This window comes from Protopterus annectens, chromosome 1.part0, assembly GCF_019279795.1.
Source record: "Protopterus annectens isolate FY-2018-M chromosome 1.part0, PAN1.0, whole genome shotgun sequence".
Classification (NCBI taxonomy): Eukaryota; Metazoa; Chordata; order Ceratodontiformes; family Protopteridae; genus Protopterus; species Protopterus annectens.
The window spans coordinates 383,922,890-383,942,694 of record NC_056725.1 but is presented as its reverse complement, the minus strand read 5'-3'; the positions used below and the strand labels follow the sequence as shown (position 1 = coordinate 383,942,694).

Here is a 19,805-nt window from a genome sequence, read left to right as displayed (position 1 = left end):
CTTTGAGTTGCTAGCATCCCAAAACATAGCAGCCAAAGTGAAATATGTCCTTTGTGACTTTGAATTCTCTGTTTGGTTTCCAACTGAATGTCAATCATGTCATGTCAAAGAGTTACGTCTTTCAATTTGGCCAAAATATACGGTGAAAGATTCAAAGTTTAGCCATATTATATGGTACTTGGGTTAAATTTCAGCTGCAAGTGAAGAAATTGGTTGTGTTGGCATTCCTAAGAGATGATGAGGTCATGGATGCTTTTCATGAATTGCAAGCGACTTTTCCAGATGAAGCTGCAGAGCTGACGCGTTACTTTAGGAAGGCAAGGAAGTTTAAAACTAGAAGCACAGGTGTAGCTTGAAGTCTTGCAATGTTTCCTATGTCTTTTGGAATATTTCTGGCCTGAATGAGTTTGTATGTCATGTACACAAAATTCCTTTTAAGCATGGTATTGCCGAGTGCGTTGCTTATTTGGCAAGTGGATTTCTGATATCAAATCTGTGCTATCTGTCCTGGTTAGGGAGCAGAACAGAACAGAGTGAAGGGACTGAGGTTATGGCATAACATCAGCTGTCCACCATCTCCCAGGATGTGAAGGCTATGGCAAAGCACACAGCAGTTACCAGAGGTTGAAAGAGAGTGAGATCATGCAGTAGATGGGATGGCTGTCACTGACCACATTTATGTTTGCACAGGGCTTCTGGTGTATGTTTTTGTGTAACCATCATGCATTACTTTGTTTGCATGTCTCTAAACATGTCTTTCATAATAATGCCTTAAATGCAACCAGGAAGCACTTGTATGCGCTTGTCCTTCTGATGCAAAACTGTGGTGGATTTGTGCGTGAAGCAAACATATGCATGTGTATATAGGGTAACTTCCACCAGTGTATACATTTCTGTTTTGTGTTTTCAATATGCTTACTTGAGATGATTTCTGTCTTCCTACTTATGAGCTTTGGCTGTTTTCAGTTTGTTGTTATGTGCATTGACAATTGGGTAAGTTGACAATACAACATAAATCCCTCCACGGTCATGTGGTATATTAACAAACTAGGTGTGGCTAAGTCCTACTAGCTGTCCAGAATAGACCTGATTACATGGGACCATGAAATTATAGCAAATATGCCCCTACAGGCTGTTTACATTCCTTTGGCAGACATTGTTCTTGCAGACTCATTAAATAGATCCACTGAAGACCCTCACAAATGGAAGTTGAACTGGGAACTCAAGCTGTTGTGCTCCAGAGCCCCTTCTTCACAGACCTGGAGAGAGAGGACACCATGTCCTTCCACTGAGGGAAACTTCCTCTATGCCATAGCCCCCTCCCCCAGTCCCAAAGATCCTCCTGAAGATCCAAAGGGACAAACCAGAACTCTTACTAGTGGATCCATTTGGCCCATGCAGCATTGGTTCACCCTTCTGGTACATCTAGCCATAAGCCATCACTACAAGTTATCTCACAAAGATGAATTGCTAACACATAAAAAAAAAGTGTTATCTGATGCATTCCAACCTATAGGCTGTCAACCTGACTCGCTAGGTGAAAGAAGTTTGATCCATTTCAGACACCACTTTTTAGAGTATGTGTTCCTAATGCTCCAGGAAATGTGAAAACCTACAACTTGAATATCTTGCATCTCCAAAAGATTTCCCATTTGATGTCTTACGAAGAATAAGGACCCAGTTTGGGTGGAGATTCTACTTATTTTGCCTTACTTGTGTGAATTATTAAAAATTGGACTAGCTTATTCCTTCATTAAGGCACAACTGTTTGCTGTCTCTGCCTGCATACGCATACCTCTAAACCATCTACTGCTTTCTAAAACTGTAGTCTAACAATTTTTAAAAGACGTCCTTCACCTGAACCCACCTTGGAGGCCTGTTCTACCCCCCTGGGTCTGAACTTTGCCTTGGAAAAACTTACTTTACCATCTTTTGAACCAGCGGCCACTGCCTCCTTGAAATTCTGTACCCAGAAAACAGTTCTGCTGGTTGATCTCACCTCTCCTAGAAGAGATTCAGAGCTTCAAGCCCTTATGGCTATTGCCCCCTTTCTCATATTCTGTAAGGAAAGGATCTCCTTAAGGTCTAACACCTCTATCATGCCTAAGGTAGTAAATGAACTGTCCACCAACCAGACCATTCAGTTGTGTGCCTTCTTTCTTAACTCACAAAACAAGGGAGAAGGACTTCTGTCTTTCCTGGATGTGTACATACAGTCAAGATTCTGCTTTGACTATACAAAAACCTTAAGGAAAACAGACAATTTTTTTGTCTCCTTCCAGGAGGATAAGTTGGGGAATCTTGTCTCAAAATATACCATCTCCAACTAAATTTCTGAGGCCATCTGCTTCTCTTAATCCTTGCATGGCAAATCCCTGTCCTTACCTGTGAAGGCTCTTTCCACCAGAGCTGTCTCACTGAGAGTCTACTTTAAAGAAATTGATTCCAGATCTATTCTGTAGGTGGCCACTTGGTCATCAGTTGACACCTTTACTAAACACTACACAGCAGTTGCTTTTTCCAGAAGTAGGACTTCTTTTGATAAATTTGTCCTTTTAGGGAGTGGTAGACAGCTGCCCTGTCTCCAAATCATCCACCCCGTCTCTAGCTGTGGGAGTCGCCAATCTGTTTTGGAATACAGCAACAATAATCCAAGGAAGGAAATAGTACCATTTAGTAAGAAATTAACCATAACAGCAGATGCCCTACTGATCACTGTTGCAGTATTGTCTTCCTCCCTCCAACCACCTATGCTCTCTTTTTATCTTTTTGGGAGTCTCTGTCTTTATGGCCTGAGAAGGGAATAACTCCTTTCCACTCATCTTAGTTGGATTACTACTTTGTTTTTTATAGTCAGGCTCCTCCAGGCTGTAGGTAGTCTGAGGATCTTATGTTCATGCATCTAGTTATTTACTCCTACACCCATGATTTGAGGTCATATGCCAGACATGTGGTGCATCAGGAAGGTTTTGCCTTTAGTACACTGGCCAAACATCATGTTACCTTAGGCAGGATGATCCATCAGTGCTGGAATATTGCAACAGTGATCAGTAGGAAATCTCCTGCTATTGTAAGTTCTTACACAACTGTACTTATACACTACAGACCAGAAGATGCAGAGAAGACACGATATTGGTGCACAAGTTCATACGATAAAGACGAGAAAGGGACATCCATAACAGGAAAACAGAGATGGGTATGTGGCTCAGGCAGTCCATTATAAGGACTATTTCCAGGATCTCTGAAGGTAATTCTTCACAAAGAAGACTGTGGACTCATGGAAGTTCAGTGAAAAAAACTAACAACCGTGCACTGCCTGAGCCACATACCCCTCTCTGTTTTTCTCTGGTATGGTTGTCCTTTTCTTGTAATGAAGTTTCATGGATAACTGCCCCAGCAGACTTCCCTGAGCATTTAATGAGAATATATAAAATCATTTTAGAGATGCAGTTCTCTGTTTACATGACACAAATATAAACTGAACAAATGTCCTCCAGCAATTAACTGCATGAGTGTAAATAAGAACAGCAAAAGTAGAAAATACTCGTGCAGAAACAAGGCAGGCAATAATAAATATCTCAGGGAGCAATGTTACTATTGTGAAAGTGCTTACATTAGACCCCTGGTCTTTTAACTTTTGGAATTTTATTTTATTATTGCCTGCCTTGTTTCTGCACAAGTATTTTCTACTTTTTCTACTTTTGCTGTTATGACACAAATGTAGCTAAAATCATCCTTGAAAGAAGCATGGCTTTCTTGAAAAATGATTAGTAGTAAAGCCTTAAAGTAGTTTTTAATATTCTTTAACCTGTTAAAACTGGAATAGGTAGGGGAAGAAAGGGCATTATTTTACTATATGTACCCCTTGAAATGAATAGTATAACTTAAAAAATTAATATTTCACATAACTGCAGTCACATTTTCAAATAGACTGACATCTCCTTTAACATCCCTAATTTTAGACCTAGGTCGACAGAAGTTAAGTGGGGTGCCCACCATCCTTAGTTATGGCATCAATGGGGAAATACAGCATTTCACATGTCTTTGATCTAAGGTGCAAATGTTTAATTTTATATCCAGTTAGTGTTTCAATATGTGTTCTCAAAAGTTGTTTTACAGGGCTGGCACTGTTAAATTATGCCCTGGAGAAGTTAGTAAAGTAAGCTGGACCCCTTACTTTGTTGGTACATCATTTTTAGTCTTTTCATAGTCCACTGACTATAATCTCAAAAGGTTGTTATGCATCTACCCTGGTCCATGGCGCAGAAGGATGAAGCCCTAACTCTGACCCAGACAACCCGTTTGTTTAGTGAGTTGGGCACCGAAGATGCTAATGGGAGTTGGGAGTAAGCAGCTAGCAGTGCAGACCCATCCCAGGAGAGGGGTTTGTTTTCTGCTTGCAACGGGTGCTTCCTGCAGGGGGGGCAGGGGGGCAGTAGGTAGTAGATTACAAAGTTTGCTGCCACTTGTTCATTAGCTTGGGGAGCTGGAGGAGGTGTGTTAGTATGTGCAATGATATGTTGATGTGTTTAATGCCATCTGCATGCTCCACCTCGCTTAGGGCTTCCCTGCCCTTGCATACCTAAAATCTCCCTTTGCATATGTGATGCTCGTCTCCCAAACCTCACTTTGAATGTGCAGTGGTGAACTCATAAGGTAGGCACCACCAGAAACTCTCTCCCTGAAAAGGAAGGGCCTATCTGTCATAAGGGGGGCAGGAGGATTTCACCCACTCCATTGGAAAGGGAATGAATAGGGTTGAGGGTGGACAGAGTAACTGTCAGCAGTGGAGGGATATAGAGCTCCAAAAATATTGCTATGCATCTAAGACTTACATAGGAATGTATTGAGACCTTAACCATGAGATTTTGTGTAGCTTTATATTTAATGTGTAATGAGTTACCATCTTCTCATGTTGTTCAGTAAAATGATTAAGTTAAGGTAGATTCACAGAATCCTGAACTACATCACAGTGAAACCAATAATACAAAGACATACTTTTCCAAACAGGCACACACACAAATGTATTTACACACAAAAAAAAACATATTACAATGAGCTGTGCAGTAGCTTTGATCCCAGACAGCTCCCTTATTTAGGAGCACTGACCATTGCTTACCATTGTTCTAATAGTGTGTACCAGCTATAAAGTTACAGCCCCACACAGTAAGTGGAGTAATGCACAGTATGCTAAGTGAGGGAGTATAGCCGTTGTCATCTTCTTAATGAAATGGTAATTAAGATGATATGGTAAAATTGTGTCGTATGTAGGAAGTACATCTTTCTTCAGTAAGACTGTCATTGGAGATCCCATTTGCTCCTGACAAGGGAAACAGATGCTGTGTCAGAAGTATGGTTGCAATGAAGCCAAGTTAATGTATGAAAGCAATGCATTTCTGGTTGGATTAGTTGGTTTTATTCCAGTGTACTGTACAGAAATTCATATCTGACTTCAATATTGTGAAAGCAGTGTGTAGTGGGTTTGTAAATATAGCTATGTTTTTTTCTTATTCTGCCTCCAGGTTTTATCAGATCTAATTCTTTGGTATGGTAACTTCGTCAACACCCACATATATTCATATTTTAATAGTTTGCTTGAAAGACTCAAAATATCTTTGCGTTTTGTATTCCCGACTGAGGATTTAAATGTAGCCAAGAGCATGTTATGGAATAAGCTTGTACAGTTCAAGCAGTTACACACCATTGTGTTAAAGTAAACAATGAAAGCATTGCAGTTCTCTGTTTTGTCTCAGTAATGACTTTTTGACTTTTGCCTGTAACAACAGCTTTCCGAACTGCCATACACACTGTCTGCACACATTCTAATTTTAAACCAACTCTTGGAAGCCATCTCTGATGTTCTAACAGCTCATCACCTCTTGATGTAAATTTGTATTTCCAAAGGTTATTTAAGGCACTCATAGCTGCCTGTAGTTTTTATATCCACTTTATCAGTATGGGTTGTCATCAGCTTTTTACATTTTCTTATTATTAATAGCTTGTTATTTAACAACTAATTTATAGTGTTCAGTGTTTTGTAACTCTTGGATGGTATCCTTTACAAATTGCTCCATCAAAAAAAAAAATCCCAGCAAGCACAGGAAGGAAATTCATTGGTAATAGTCACTTTTAAGATTGCTGATTCTCAAAACCAGCTCTGTGGGCAGTTTTAATTGTGAGTGTTAGTTGTATTTCAAATTATTTTACTTTAAATTATAGCTAGTTAGTCAGTTACTACAAAGTTTCTAGTTCAATATGAGTAAATAATACAAAACATTTTGGGAAAGTAAGTAAACTACCTTAAATGAGTGAAGCTAGTAGTAATGTAAAATCCTAGCTACACTGTTTTCATAACACAATTCATCATGGAAAAGTAAATGCATTCATTCCTGTTGAGTAATTCACTGTAGCTAAGTTTAAAGAAGAAAAGTTTTGCAGGAAAATGTCTTAAAGTACAATCATGAAAGATAAAACAAGATTGACAGTTATAAGTAGGTGTCACACTTATTTAGAAGTATTCAGTCCATAGATGAGTCCTAACCTTGGCAAGAACCATTCCATTCTTTCACAACAGTTGCTGTTTTTGTGCCGTATGTGTTTGCTATAATAAAGGGGAATATAACAGACATTTGCCTCCCAGTAAAGTAAATATTATTTTGTTGAATGCAGACTAATGAATTCTACACTGCACATTGAGTTGCAAAGTCAGACGTAGGTGCTTTACAAAAATAATAATAATAATGTGTTTTGCAGGTAGGAAGTATGCCCCCTCCACACACACACACACACACACACACACACACACACACACACACACACACACACACACACACACACACACACACACACCCACCTACAAACTAACTTTACTTACTGTAAGGCTGCATTGCATTAGAGATGGAGGAAGTACTTTTCTTTCTCTCAAAAATAGGATAGTATAGATAGTATGCAGGGGTGTGAGGCATATCTGTCACTCTGGTGGTGCATTAACTGATATTTTATGTTTATTGCTTACATAATCAGATGCTGCGGTGGTGGTGCTGTGGTAGCATTGTCGCCTCACAGTAAGACGTTGTCCCATTCGATTCTCAGCTAGAACGTCTTCTGTGTGGAGACATGCGTGAATGGGCGTACCTTCGTTGAAGGTTGTGCGTCAGGGCTGGCAACTCGGCACGTAAAAATCTACTGCCAATCATTAGCGGACCGGAGTTCCACTGTGGCGACCCCTAACCGGGAAAAGCCGAAAGACAACAACAACATTGCTTACGTAATCAGATGTGAATTTTTCCATAAAAGAAGGCATCCAGTTGTTTTTTAATGTTTTCCTGGTCTGATAATATTTACTAAACATGTTGAATGTCTTACACTTATTTCTGTTTTGGAAGTTGCAACCATAACTCTCAAAAATGCCTTTTTTTTGAAATCTTGTTGTTTTACTATATAATGCTATTTGTTATATTAGTTCTGGATCTCCAGTATGCTAAATATTTGTAATCAGCATTTCATTTACATATAAGTGAATTCCTCCTGCAGTTGATATAGTAACAGAGGTAGAGAAATAGTATTTAAAAAGATACTGTTAATTCTTCAGAAATGCAAAGCTATAAATTGCCTTTCACATTTAGAAACAGATGGTGTTAAGAAGGTGTTATTTGCCGACACATTTCTCACTTTTATGTTGTCATTTATTTATTTATTTTACATTTGTTTACTGGGAAAGTCTGACTGGACACAAGGCCTTTTTCAGCAGATGCACGGGCAGAAAAGCTCAACAAGCAGAGAACATATGCATCACATGAGTTAGTCTACTATTTTCATGAGAGTAGAATTAATAGACATGATAACATTGGCAAATTGTTGCATTGATTTAAGAGAGATTACAACAAGTACTCACAATAAGCTTTTGCATGCACATGGTTGTCTTTTGTGCACATATAATTAAAAGTTATTTTGTACTTTCTCAAAACAATAAATTTCTCATTAATTACAAAGATAGTCAGATTATCATATAGCTATAGGTACAAATCATTGAAGAATTTTTCATAGTTGTAGATATCTGGTTTGGGAAATAGTCATATTGGTGTGTATATTTAGGCTGTGTAGTTTATAGTTTTGGAAGCTAGCCATCACTAGTACAAGAGATCAGTTTTGTTTTGGATAGGTGGCATTTGATTTTTTGTTTAAAGTTGGATAGGTTGTTAGTAGTTATTGTATCAGTGGGGAGAGTATTCCAGATTCTAGTAATATAGTTTGAGAAGGATGCCATCACAATATCCATTTCTCAGGGAGCATAGTCTATGTAACTGCCATTGATTATTCATAGAATCTTTCTCATTTTGCTAGATATGATTTCCTTGTATTTAGTTTCCTAGCCTCCCTCATAATATTTAGCAAATCCTCAGAAAGTGTGCCTAGAAGACGTATGTGATAGACCATCCAAGCACTCCGCTTTAGTGTATTCAGGATAGGGTACATTAGAGACTCTTTACTGTGTCAAAAGGTCCACATACTGAGGCGACATGTAGTCTCTGCCCTTGCTAGATTTAGAGGAAGTAGAACCAATTTTATCTGGGCAAAATGAGGCTATTACTATAACTTATTTCATCTCTTCCTTGATCTTTTGCAATACTCTATCAGGGGTATAGGATGAAAGCATAGAAAAACACAGACCTGTCCAGTTTGTGAAGAGGGCATTTACCTTTTAGGCTGCTGAACTGCTATCCTGTAATATAACTTTCTCAACTTCCTATTTTGGGGGATCAAAAAAAGGTCTGCTTCTGACACATGCCATTGCTGGTCAGAGTCAGAAAGATTTCCCTGCACAGCATCCATTCATGCAGCTCTTCTGGGGATCTGCTTAGGCTGTCTGCCAACATATTTGCCTGTGATGGACTGCAAGCAGCCGTAAGGGTCAGGCCTGACTCCTGGGCAATAGACCATATGTTAAACAAAAAGTGAGAGAGGTGGGAATGCTGTAATATAGAGTGTTATGATTGGGTCACCAAGTATTACTATGTTGTTATGTGTTTCAGACATGGATGCCAAGAAATTCACCTCGAGAGCGAAGCTCAGGCTATCATCTTTTATATCAGTTACTGTTAGAAAGTCAGTGGCATATTGGGCAAAACATGCATGGAGGTCAGCCAGTTTTTTTATGGCCATTTCATGCATTTATGTGTAAGGACAGTAGATACTATGTTAATGGAGGTGAAGGGAGAGAAATTGGATAACTTTGTTGAGCTGATTGTGGTTCTTTCCTGGGACCTGGCTGAGGTTGGATGTCACCATTAAGGTTCAGTGGTTTTAGGCAATGATGATTTAAGTATAGCCATTTGAATTTATGCTTGTTTATTATGCTGAGTTTTTGGAGAGTGGGGTTGTAATTCAGATATCTAATTTTAAACAGAATGGTGTTTGTATAGTAATTGTGGTGTGGTGATATAATATGATGATAGGCAGAGATGACGTAGTACCTAGAAGAGAGGTGGTAGGACCTTACCTAATGGGTCCTAGGTCACAGCATGCCTGCATTCTCACTGTCTCTTAAATGCATCTGTATGTATTCAGCTTAAAGATTTTCTGTTTGTTACCTGGTGATTTCAGACAGAGTTCCAGGCATTATGGAGACAGCAGGCTAAGATGCTGTCACTGACTACTGCAGCATGTAACCACTTTGTAACCAAGTTCCTTGAGAGAATTATGTCAGGCCATTGAATTACTTCTCACACAGCATGTAGATCTGTAGAAAATCATAAAACCAGACTGCAGATGTGTGTGTGTGCATGTGCGTGTGTGCGCGTGCGTGTGTGCATGTGCATGTGCGCGCGTGCGTGTGTGTGTGTGTGTGTGTGTGTGTGTGTGTGTGTGTGTGTGTGTGTGTGTGTGTGTGTGTTTTACTTGTTGCACTTGATTTGTTCCCTAACCATTTGTTTGGTACCACACAGATGCCTTGCTAAAGTCCTGGTAAAGAAAAGCAACAAACCAACCAGCATCAAAACGATTGGAACCACATCACTGCTCAGGGATGTAAATAACAGTTAAAACACAGCAGAAGAGTTTTGTCCACCTTGGGCTTCATCAGTACAAAACATTATGAATGAAACTAGCTTGATGTTTTTATCTGTCACTTGGTGCTGGTTAGTTTGTTCTCAACCTTTTAACAGTCTATACTTCGGCCATGCAAGCTTGATCTTTTTCTGAATTTCAAACATACCTGTTAGTTGTACAGATTTGTGCATCATATTTTTGGATCATTCCTCTTAAAATTTGTGGTTTTCTGACAAATCATAAAGGATTGAAATCAATAAATAATGAAGATATTTGATTTTCAGACTTTGAATCCTATGGAACAGGATTGCTAACACAAACCCTGTTGTTTTAGCAACTTTCTAAGTTTGTACAAGCAGTAATTATAACTTGTTCCTGCTTTTGGGCATTTCCCCATTATATTTGGCTTTGTCCAGATTTCTTATGCTAAGAGGTTGAGAGGTTTCATTCCAGGTAGGTTGTGCTCATAGTCTCTCCAAAAGCATTGCCCTGATTACTTACTCAAATAATATTAGATGTGTGTGCCGTGACCTTCCTGTTGTGAATATATGCTGCTTTAGGCCATGTGACCCACCATCTTGTATATATTTCAGAATTCTTAACTAATAATAATACTAATGATAATATATATCTGTTAATCAGGTAGGCCCACTGAGCATATAGTTTATTTCCAAGGGTGCCTGGGAGCAATGTGTAATTAAATGACTTACTCAAAGTCACACAGTAGGCAAATGAGGCCTGAGGGAATCAAAGAACAGTTAACAGCCTTAGCTCTTTTTCTGAATTGCCAGACAGCTACAACAGTGATCTTTTAATTTTTCCCCTCAGTTAAATGTAGGGTAACATAATTAGGAGGGTCCCATAAGGACAGTCACATCTGCCCTCTTTGAGTCTGATTTAACCTTTGTTTAAAAAATAAATTGGTAATAGTACTGGTAGTATTACCTGCTCTCTAATAACTTTATAATGAATTCCATCTGCTTTCATTGCCCTGTGTACCTGTGTGACCCCCTTCTGCTATAAAATTGCTTGTATAAATCCTTACATTTGTTTGGATGTTTTCAGACTCTTCCTGAGCCCTTCCAGTTTATATGATGTTGTGCTCTCATCAGTTATATCTTTTCTATAGTCTTTTAAGCTTCTGTTGTTCTACATTTCAGAACCATATTAGAGTTTTCCCCCTTTTTAAATTTATACATGCATTTATTGCAAAGGCATGTAGCTTTTGTAATGGCAGTTTTGATTTACTATAAGAAATAATCAAAAGTGCTTTCACTAAACTTGGATTAAAAACATTACCATGATAGATGAAGAATAATAGCTAGAGATTAATTTTCATGTTTACATTTTTCTTTTGTCCTTATGTACATTAAAACAGTGGTTACTTAAATACAGAATTGCAGACAGGGGAACAATAATCTTGGACCTGTTTGATAAAATTGATTAACCATAGCTAAATAAAAAACTGCAACAAATTAACAAACTTTAAATTTAAGTCTTAGAATGTTTAAACATTTACTGTAGAGTTTGGGTTTTGCTGACAGTTTATTAAAACCAAGAGTGCATATAGGCATCAAGTTTAATTTATAGTCCCATACCCCCAAGTTCTAAAAAAAAATTGCATCCTGAAGTTTTAAATTATGTACATTTTCCATATTTGCTGTGCTTTGGTAGAGCATTCTTAGTTTATCATTTTTAGTGGCCATTATGAGTTTGTTAAAGATCTATACTTTCATATGACTTGTCTATTTTAAGTAGCATTTTGTTATGTTGTGCTACACCACGATAAGTTATGTAAAATATATTTATTTTTATTGTTTTTCAAACATACTTCAATCACTGCAGATTTCATTGATCCACATGTAATGTATATTCCTTTGCATCCTTTTAAAGCTTATTTTTATTGAAGAAAATTTTTACACACACAGACACACACACACACATATATATATATATATATATGTATATATATATATATATATATATATATATATATATATATATATATATATATATATATATATATATATACGTATATATATATATATATATATATATATATATATATATATATATATGTGTGTGTGTGTGTGTGTGTATATATATATATATATATATATATCTCTATATATGTGTGTGTTTGTGTGTATAATAATAGGGAGTTACGAATGGGCGTACCTTCGTTGAAGGTTGTGAGTCAGGGCTGGCAACTCAGCACGTAAAAATCTACGGCCAATCATTAGCGTACCGGAGTTCCACTGTGGTGACTCCTAACCGGGGAAAACCGAAAGACACAACAACATTCAAAACACAAAATGGCATTACTTGCAAATGGGCTGCCCTGGAGCTTGCCCCCTGTATAGAACATAAACTGAGTTTGTATGAAATGTAAGCTTTGATCTTTTGTGGGTGATGTAATGCTTTTGGCATTTCAATCATTCTGCATTATGAATGTATTCCAGTAATGTATATAGCATGTCATTATGGTAAATAGAAAATGAAGTATGTTATAGAATTTTGGTTTTAAAATCATTTACTTATATTCACTGTAGATGAAGTCCCATATGTTGATTACACAGAGACGAAAATGTTTAACTTACTAGTTCTGGTTTTAAAACCATGTACTACATTCAGTATAGATGAAGTCCTATATGTTGATTATACAGTTACAAAAGAACTTTAACTCAGTAAATTATGAACTGAATTTACTTTGGTGCTGTGGCTGCTTAGTGTCATTCTTTTGCGAGGAGTATGGTTGTTGTGGATTTTACTTGGTTCTTGGTTGCTGTGTTATTTCACTAGATAAAAAAAGTACTACTGCCATCTACAACAGAAAAATCAAAACAACCCTCAAAAGTTCTGGGCAGGCATAAATAAATTAATGTACCCGGGACAAACCACCACCCCCAGCCCTGCAGCTACCATTGATAAACCACCTGAGGATGTCACAAACACCTTCAGTCACTTCTTCAATGAGACTATCCAATCCCTAGCTAGACAGCTACCTCCAAGCTGCCCTAGCTCTAAGTTAGCTATACCTAGTACCCAACTTTCCATTAAATTTCAACCGGTTGCCACATCATTTATTCAAGCCCTACTTAAGAAATTAAAACCTACTACCCTATTAGCTGATCTCCTCCCTGCTGAGTATCTGCAAAACCTGCACCTGCCATAGCATACCCCATCTCCATTATAATCAGTCGAACCATAGCAGAAGCCACCATCCCCTCCATCTGGAAAATATCCCACATAATACTACTCCATAAAGGTGGCATCTCCACTGAACTGTCAAATTTCAGACCCATAGCTATATTGTCACCACTGGCTAAAATTATGGAATAATGCATCCATAGACAACTGCTGCACCATCTTATCCAGAACAATCTACTGGCCAACTCTCAGCATGGTTTCAGGCCTCACCACAACACTGCCTCAGCCCTCCTTGTGTTCTCTAACGCCATAAATAATAATCGTAACAATAACAAATTATCCTCAGCCCTCTTCTTGGATCTCTCCAAGGCATTTGATATGGTTGATCACCAACTACTAGTCCATACCCTGAAAACAACCTACCTAGATAATCAAGCTCCCCAATGGTTCCAGTCTTACCAAAGGGGTAGACAACAGGCCATCCTATGGCAGAACAAATTATCCAACCTCCTACTTAACACCCTGGGAGTCCCCCAAGGCTCAATATTGGGACCTCTTCTGTTCTCCATTTTTAGTAATGACCTCTACACTATCACTGCACTCTGATTTGCTCTGCTACCTCTCAGTCAGATCTGCGGACACTATCTCAGATTACTTTTAACACAGTTGAAAATTGGCTGTCTGATCGTCGTCTGATTTTAAACCCCAGTAAAACAAAGTTGCTGCTTTTCTCCCCCACTAGTCAGTCCATTGCTTTATCCTTCTCCATAAAATCTAATAATGGCATCACAGTCTCCCCAGACTCCAGTACGAAACTCCTAGGTGTTATAATTGACAATAACCTTACATTTGATTTGCATATCAATCAAACTATTAAAACCATCAATAAAAAGCTTGGGTCACTATACAAGATCAAACCTTTCCTAACCCCACCTGCTAGAACTGCCATTGTATGCTCTAATTTACTATCAACTCTTCTCTATGCTTCCCCTTTACTCACCAACTTAAGCAAAACTGAACTTAGTAAACTATGTAGCTGCTATAATCACATTGCCAGATTTGCCACTAGTATGCCCTACAGGACACACCACTGTAACAACCTAAAATATCTTGGGTGGTTAGAACTGCCTTGTGTAATTCAGTACAACCAGCTAATAGTGGAATTCAGTACAACCAGCTAATAGTGGCATATGAAGTACTTAACCAACCTGAAAATGCTCCTGCACTCAAAAGTATTATTTACTCCTATAGCAACCTCAAAACACTTTGATCTTCTAACAGACTGCTAGTCCAAACTATCAAAACCAGCAATTCAGCTGGTGCCTCTCTGTTTGCCAACTCCATTGGTAAAATTTGGAACACACTTCCTGTTGACATTACTCTAGAACCCACCATAAGTCAATTCAAGAAAAGGTATTTTGCATCACATTGGCTATGTCCTTGTTCCAAACCAGACTAGAACTCTCCATATTACTGTATGCTAATATTTTCATTTCCAACTCAATTGAATTGCAATTTCTAGGTTTTTTCCTTATTAAATCTTAATTCATGTGATATTGTATAAATTGCTTATCTGAAAGAGTCTGAAACTGTATTTACATGTATTATCCAATGTCTTTTCTGTTTGCACCTTGGAGCTTTTCTCCCCGGGCCTCCGCTGAAAATGGACATGTATCCAGTTGGACTATCCCGGTCAACAAATGTAAAATAAAAAATAAATAAATTTGCTTTTAAATGCAATATATGCAACGTACATGGTATGGATGAACTACCGTGTCAGGGCTAGTGACTCGGCGATATAAACCTTGGCTCGAGATGATTGTCACTGTTGAAAGTAGCACCTCAACCCCATGTGCAAAATGGGAAAAAGCGGTTGAGGGTGGATGAATGGATGGATATGCAACATAAAAGAGAAGAACATTTGATGTGTTGAAGTTTATCAGAATATCTACAGTGCACTGGGGAATGCTGAAATGGAAAAGCTCTTTAGCACAGACTGTAGATGCATACAACCACTCTTAAGAAGAGAATTGCTACAGAATAGATTATAAATTCTAAAGCTAATACAACAATTGTATCTAGGTTATACATACAGTGTAATACAAAACATAAAATACTAAAAATACTAACCCTTCCTATTGGGAGAGACTAATTTGTACCGTTTGCTGCAGGTATCTGAAACTGGAAAAGTTCTTCAACAGAGAAAACCAAAGCATAACACTTGGCTGTCACTCAAAGGATTACCATGACAGGGCATAATACAGGGTTCTGAAGCTGAAACACAGCACTGTGAAAGTAGAACTATATAGGAACTCTATGAAAGTCAACAAATGTTCTTCTACATCAGTAATCTAAAGGTGTATGTACATTGCTAGAGAGGTTGCATCTCAGGAGCTAGGTATGAATGAGATACCGAAGTGGTGGTGTAGTCAAAAAGTAACCTAGCTTGTATTTCATTTCTGCTGCATCAGTAATCATTCCAAATTACGTTGTATACAGTCTGCAATGAAAAGTGTTACTTTGCCTCAAATTAGCTTTGTATATGGCACTGCCCAGAGTGGCAAACAGTGTATAGGTACTACGTAACAGTTGTGTATTATTTTCAACTTTCCAAAACTGGAGCTGTACAATCCAGTTTGAATTAAACAGTTTACTACTTTGAACCTTTGGAGGGTTGCCATTTCAGCCCATGGATTAGATTAAGCAAAATAGCCTTAAAATACAAGCATAATTGAAAGACTTCTGTAATAATTGCCTCTCATTTTTTGTCTCTTCACTTGTCTACATTTGGAGGACTATAGTGATGGTGGTACATGTGGCCTTTTATGGTTGTAATGTTCTGAAGTGGCAATTCAGTTATTGATTAGCATATTTTATTTTATTTTTTGCAGGAAGATGTCCAAGATTAATCAAATTGTAAAGCAAACACTCAAGCATAAATATAATTTAAAACAATCCGGTGGATAAATTAAATAAGGGAAAAATCAAAAGAAACATGTGAACTTAAGTCTTTGAAAAGGTATGGTGGAAGGGGGCCCATAGATTAAAAACAGCACAGGGCTCCATATATATTTAATACACTCCTGGTCATACATCTCAAACTCTTAAAATAAGAAATCTGGACAAAGCTACAAATAATGGGGGGACAAAGACCTAAAAATAGGAACACTTTTTGAATATCGGTCTTGCAAACTTAGAAAGTTGATTAACAGATTTTGCATTAGTTTAAATTTTCTGAAGGATATGAAGTCTGAAACTCAAATGTCTGACATTATTTTCTGACTTCAGTCCTCCATGATTTGGCAGTGATTTGCTAGAAAATTTTATGAGAAGCAGGCCAAAAATATAAGGCAAAAATCAGGACATCCTGCAAAAATCTGGACAGTTGAGAGGTATGCTCCTGGTTTTACTAGAGATACAAACAATTGGAGAGGAGTAGGGGTTACGATTCAAATGCATGGAGTGTGGGCAGGGGTTCATATGCTGCTTTTATAACATTCTGCAAGCAAAGCACTGCCAGTTCTCATGTGATTTCATTCTGTTTTTATTTGATTGCTACATGACTCATAAGTCATTAATCATGCAGTGCACCTGGATCACCAGTGAAAAGAGGAACTTGTACCTACATGGCTTTACTGATTAATAAATTAATAAAACATGTACATTGGCATTGTGCTGTTGATAAAGCTTGCTGAATGACATAGTGGAGGTTTTCACTATGCCACTAAGGAAACTACTAGTTTATAAAAAAAACAAACGAAAACAGTCCTTGAACCAAATAAGGAATCAGATGCAAAAAACAGAGGATACAAGAAAAAGAAAAATAATCTGGTTCCACACAGCAGTGAAAATCAATAAAGGACATATTGATTTTCACTGCTGTGTGGAACCAGATTATTTTTCTTTTCTTGTATCCTCTAGTTTATAAAAAAACCCTGTTTAAGGAGTGTCCTACTCATATTTCAAACATAACAGAATAACATAATTTGCTTAACTCTAATTCATAATCCTAGCTCAGCCATTGAAAGCTTAATGTCAAACAAAGGTAATGAAAAACTCCCTTTCAGTTCACTAACCCCTTCTTTTTCTCTCTACCCCATCCTTCAGCCTTATGTACTCCCCTAACCTCCATAATCCCTGTCACCTCTCTCCTCCTAATTCCCAACTCTTCCACCAGTCTCCATATATGTACTGTATACTACTGTGCCTCTCCACATTTGCTGCCCTCTCTGCATTTCCCTAGCTGCACCAGTTTTTGTTGTACATAAATGATAATATATTACTATTCCATCCCATCATACAAATTTTATTACAAATTGTAGATTATGTGTGTAATTCCCAGTTGTCTCAACCAGGGCTGGATCCTGTTTTCTTCATCCAAGCCACCCATCCCCCTGATTTCATTCACAGCTCTAGCTTGATCTGTGAATGTCTGAAATTACCAAGCACAAGCTGGTGCTATCATGTCATCAGTTCTTATTCACATTCTGCACTTTGGAGTCCAGCACCAGTGTCTTTTTAACAAAGCAGTTACAGATATAGAAATGCGGTAAGTGACTACCTAGAAGTATGCATCTCAAAAAGCATGTACTAAATAGGTTACATTGCAGTACACATCATTTTAGAAAATCATTTATACTTTTTAGACCTTGCCATGCAGTTGAGTGCTTATTATGCCCTTTCCAAATTGAAGCAGTATCAGAAATCAATTGTTAATTGTGTATGCTTCTTTGTTGAAAAAAAAATAGAAATAGACAGTTCTTCTCAACCACAAGGCCTTTTACAGCTATGTCCAAAACCTGAAAGGCAGCACACTATAGTGTGCTGATCTGCTGGTCAATGGTGCCACTTTCACTGAGCAGAGCGACATAGTGAATTTGCTGGCTGAAAAATTCAGCTCAGACTTTACCCCAATCCCCCTGCCTCTCCCATGAAATACCTACTAGCAAAATCCCTCAACTTTTAACAGGGAATAGATCCTGGCAATGCTTACTAAGACAAAAACACAGCTTCACTGGGCCTCGACAGTACATGGAATGCCTCCTAAATTGCTTGAAACATAACCTATCAGGACCACTTAAATCACTTTTCAACTATAGCCTCAAAAAAGGCCTGGGATGCCATATGGTCCCATAGAGGCTGTTCTTTCTGCCTTAGACATGGCTTTAATCACCTGCTCTTCGGATATGTAGGGTGGGGGTGGGAGTTGGGGGCAAGGTTTGTGATAAGTTTGGAGGGGATAAGGGAGTGAAATTTTTACCAAATCTGTCCGCTATCACTGCGGGATCATTTTGTGTGATACCATTAGTCACTAGTTTGGCACATGCTTGGGTCTTACCTTTTAGGCTACATATGCAGTTGTAAAAGGCCTTATGGTTATCCTTTGCTGTGATTGCTAAATTTTTCTCAAAGTTACCCTTAGAGGATTTGACATGTTGTCTTATTTGCTTGTTGAGGCTGAGGAGGGTGCTTTTCCATTGTTGGGGCCTCACCTTAGTTTTCTTAGAGAACAACTTTTTGCATTTGTTGTAAAGTTGTTGATGCTGGATATCCACCAGAGCAGCTTGTTTTTACTTGGGGCTCTGGCTTTGTTTCTGTCTGGAACAGCCACGTTTATACACCTACACATGTGATTGTATAGGGCTTTAGAGTAAGCTTTGGTGTAGTTACCACTTCCAGCTGGGGATGGGGCTTTGAAGGCATTTATACCTTCCCCTAGGAGGGTGTAAATGTCTTCAAAGCCTCACCCTCAGCTGGGAACTGATTTGTGGTCAGATTTGACTAATGATGGTCTGACAGCTGCAGTGGTGCATTTGTTTGTCATGTAAGTGAGGACCAGATCTAGTATGTTTGTTCATCTTGTTGGGGTTTGAACATTTTTTTCCAGGGCATTTGAATTAACAAAGTCAAGGAACTTTTGTGCTAGTGAGTTAGGGCTAGAGTCCATTTCCCTGTTGACGGTGGGATAATTTAAAACCCCCATAACCAGAGTGTTGGCAGTATTTGGATTGATTCCAGTTTGGTGAAGTAGGCCTCAAGTGCATTATGATCCATAGAGGGGGGGTTCTATAACTAGCTATGGAGATCTCTGGTGTTTTGGTAAGTTTTTTGACAGAACCTCTGTGTATGTTGATTTATGTGTTGGATGTGTACTATGTATATGAGTAGTTGTACTATGTGCATGAGTAGTGGTGGGTTAGTTGACAACCTCTTCAGTGTTACTGTTTTGAGTGTGAGAGAGCAGTGATTCAAGATTCTTGGTGTAGATACAGCTCTCACACTCTGCATTAGAGTAAGTTATTAGCAGAGGGTTGTCAGTGTGCATGAGGTAGATGCTACACTACCTCAGGAGACCAAAGCCAACAAGACTGGCAGAAGAAACAAGGATAGTGCAACTGTCCATAATGCTTGGTTTGAAGAACTGTCATCACAAAGCGGGGTGCTTTCAGGACTGATCTAAGAGGTGCACTGCAGATGGGCATTTCTGATTCTGATGGGGTTTTTGGCTGCTGCATTAATAGGTCACAGCTCACTAGCGATACTTCTTAAACCAAAGATGTACTAAAGATGAGGACCACAGTAATGTACTACAGCTGTATCTAAGGGAA

The 19,805-nt window shown here is 38.3% G+C and overlaps 1 protein-coding gene across 1 annotated transcript in view; it reads left to right on the top strand.

Moving 5' to 3' along the window:
- TTC7A (tetratricopeptide repeat domain 7A) overlaps nt 1–19,805 on the top strand; it is a 2,391,665-nt gene that overhangs the window by 863,572 nt on the left and 1,508,288 nt on the right. The gene's annotated exons all lie outside the window — the stretch shown is intronic.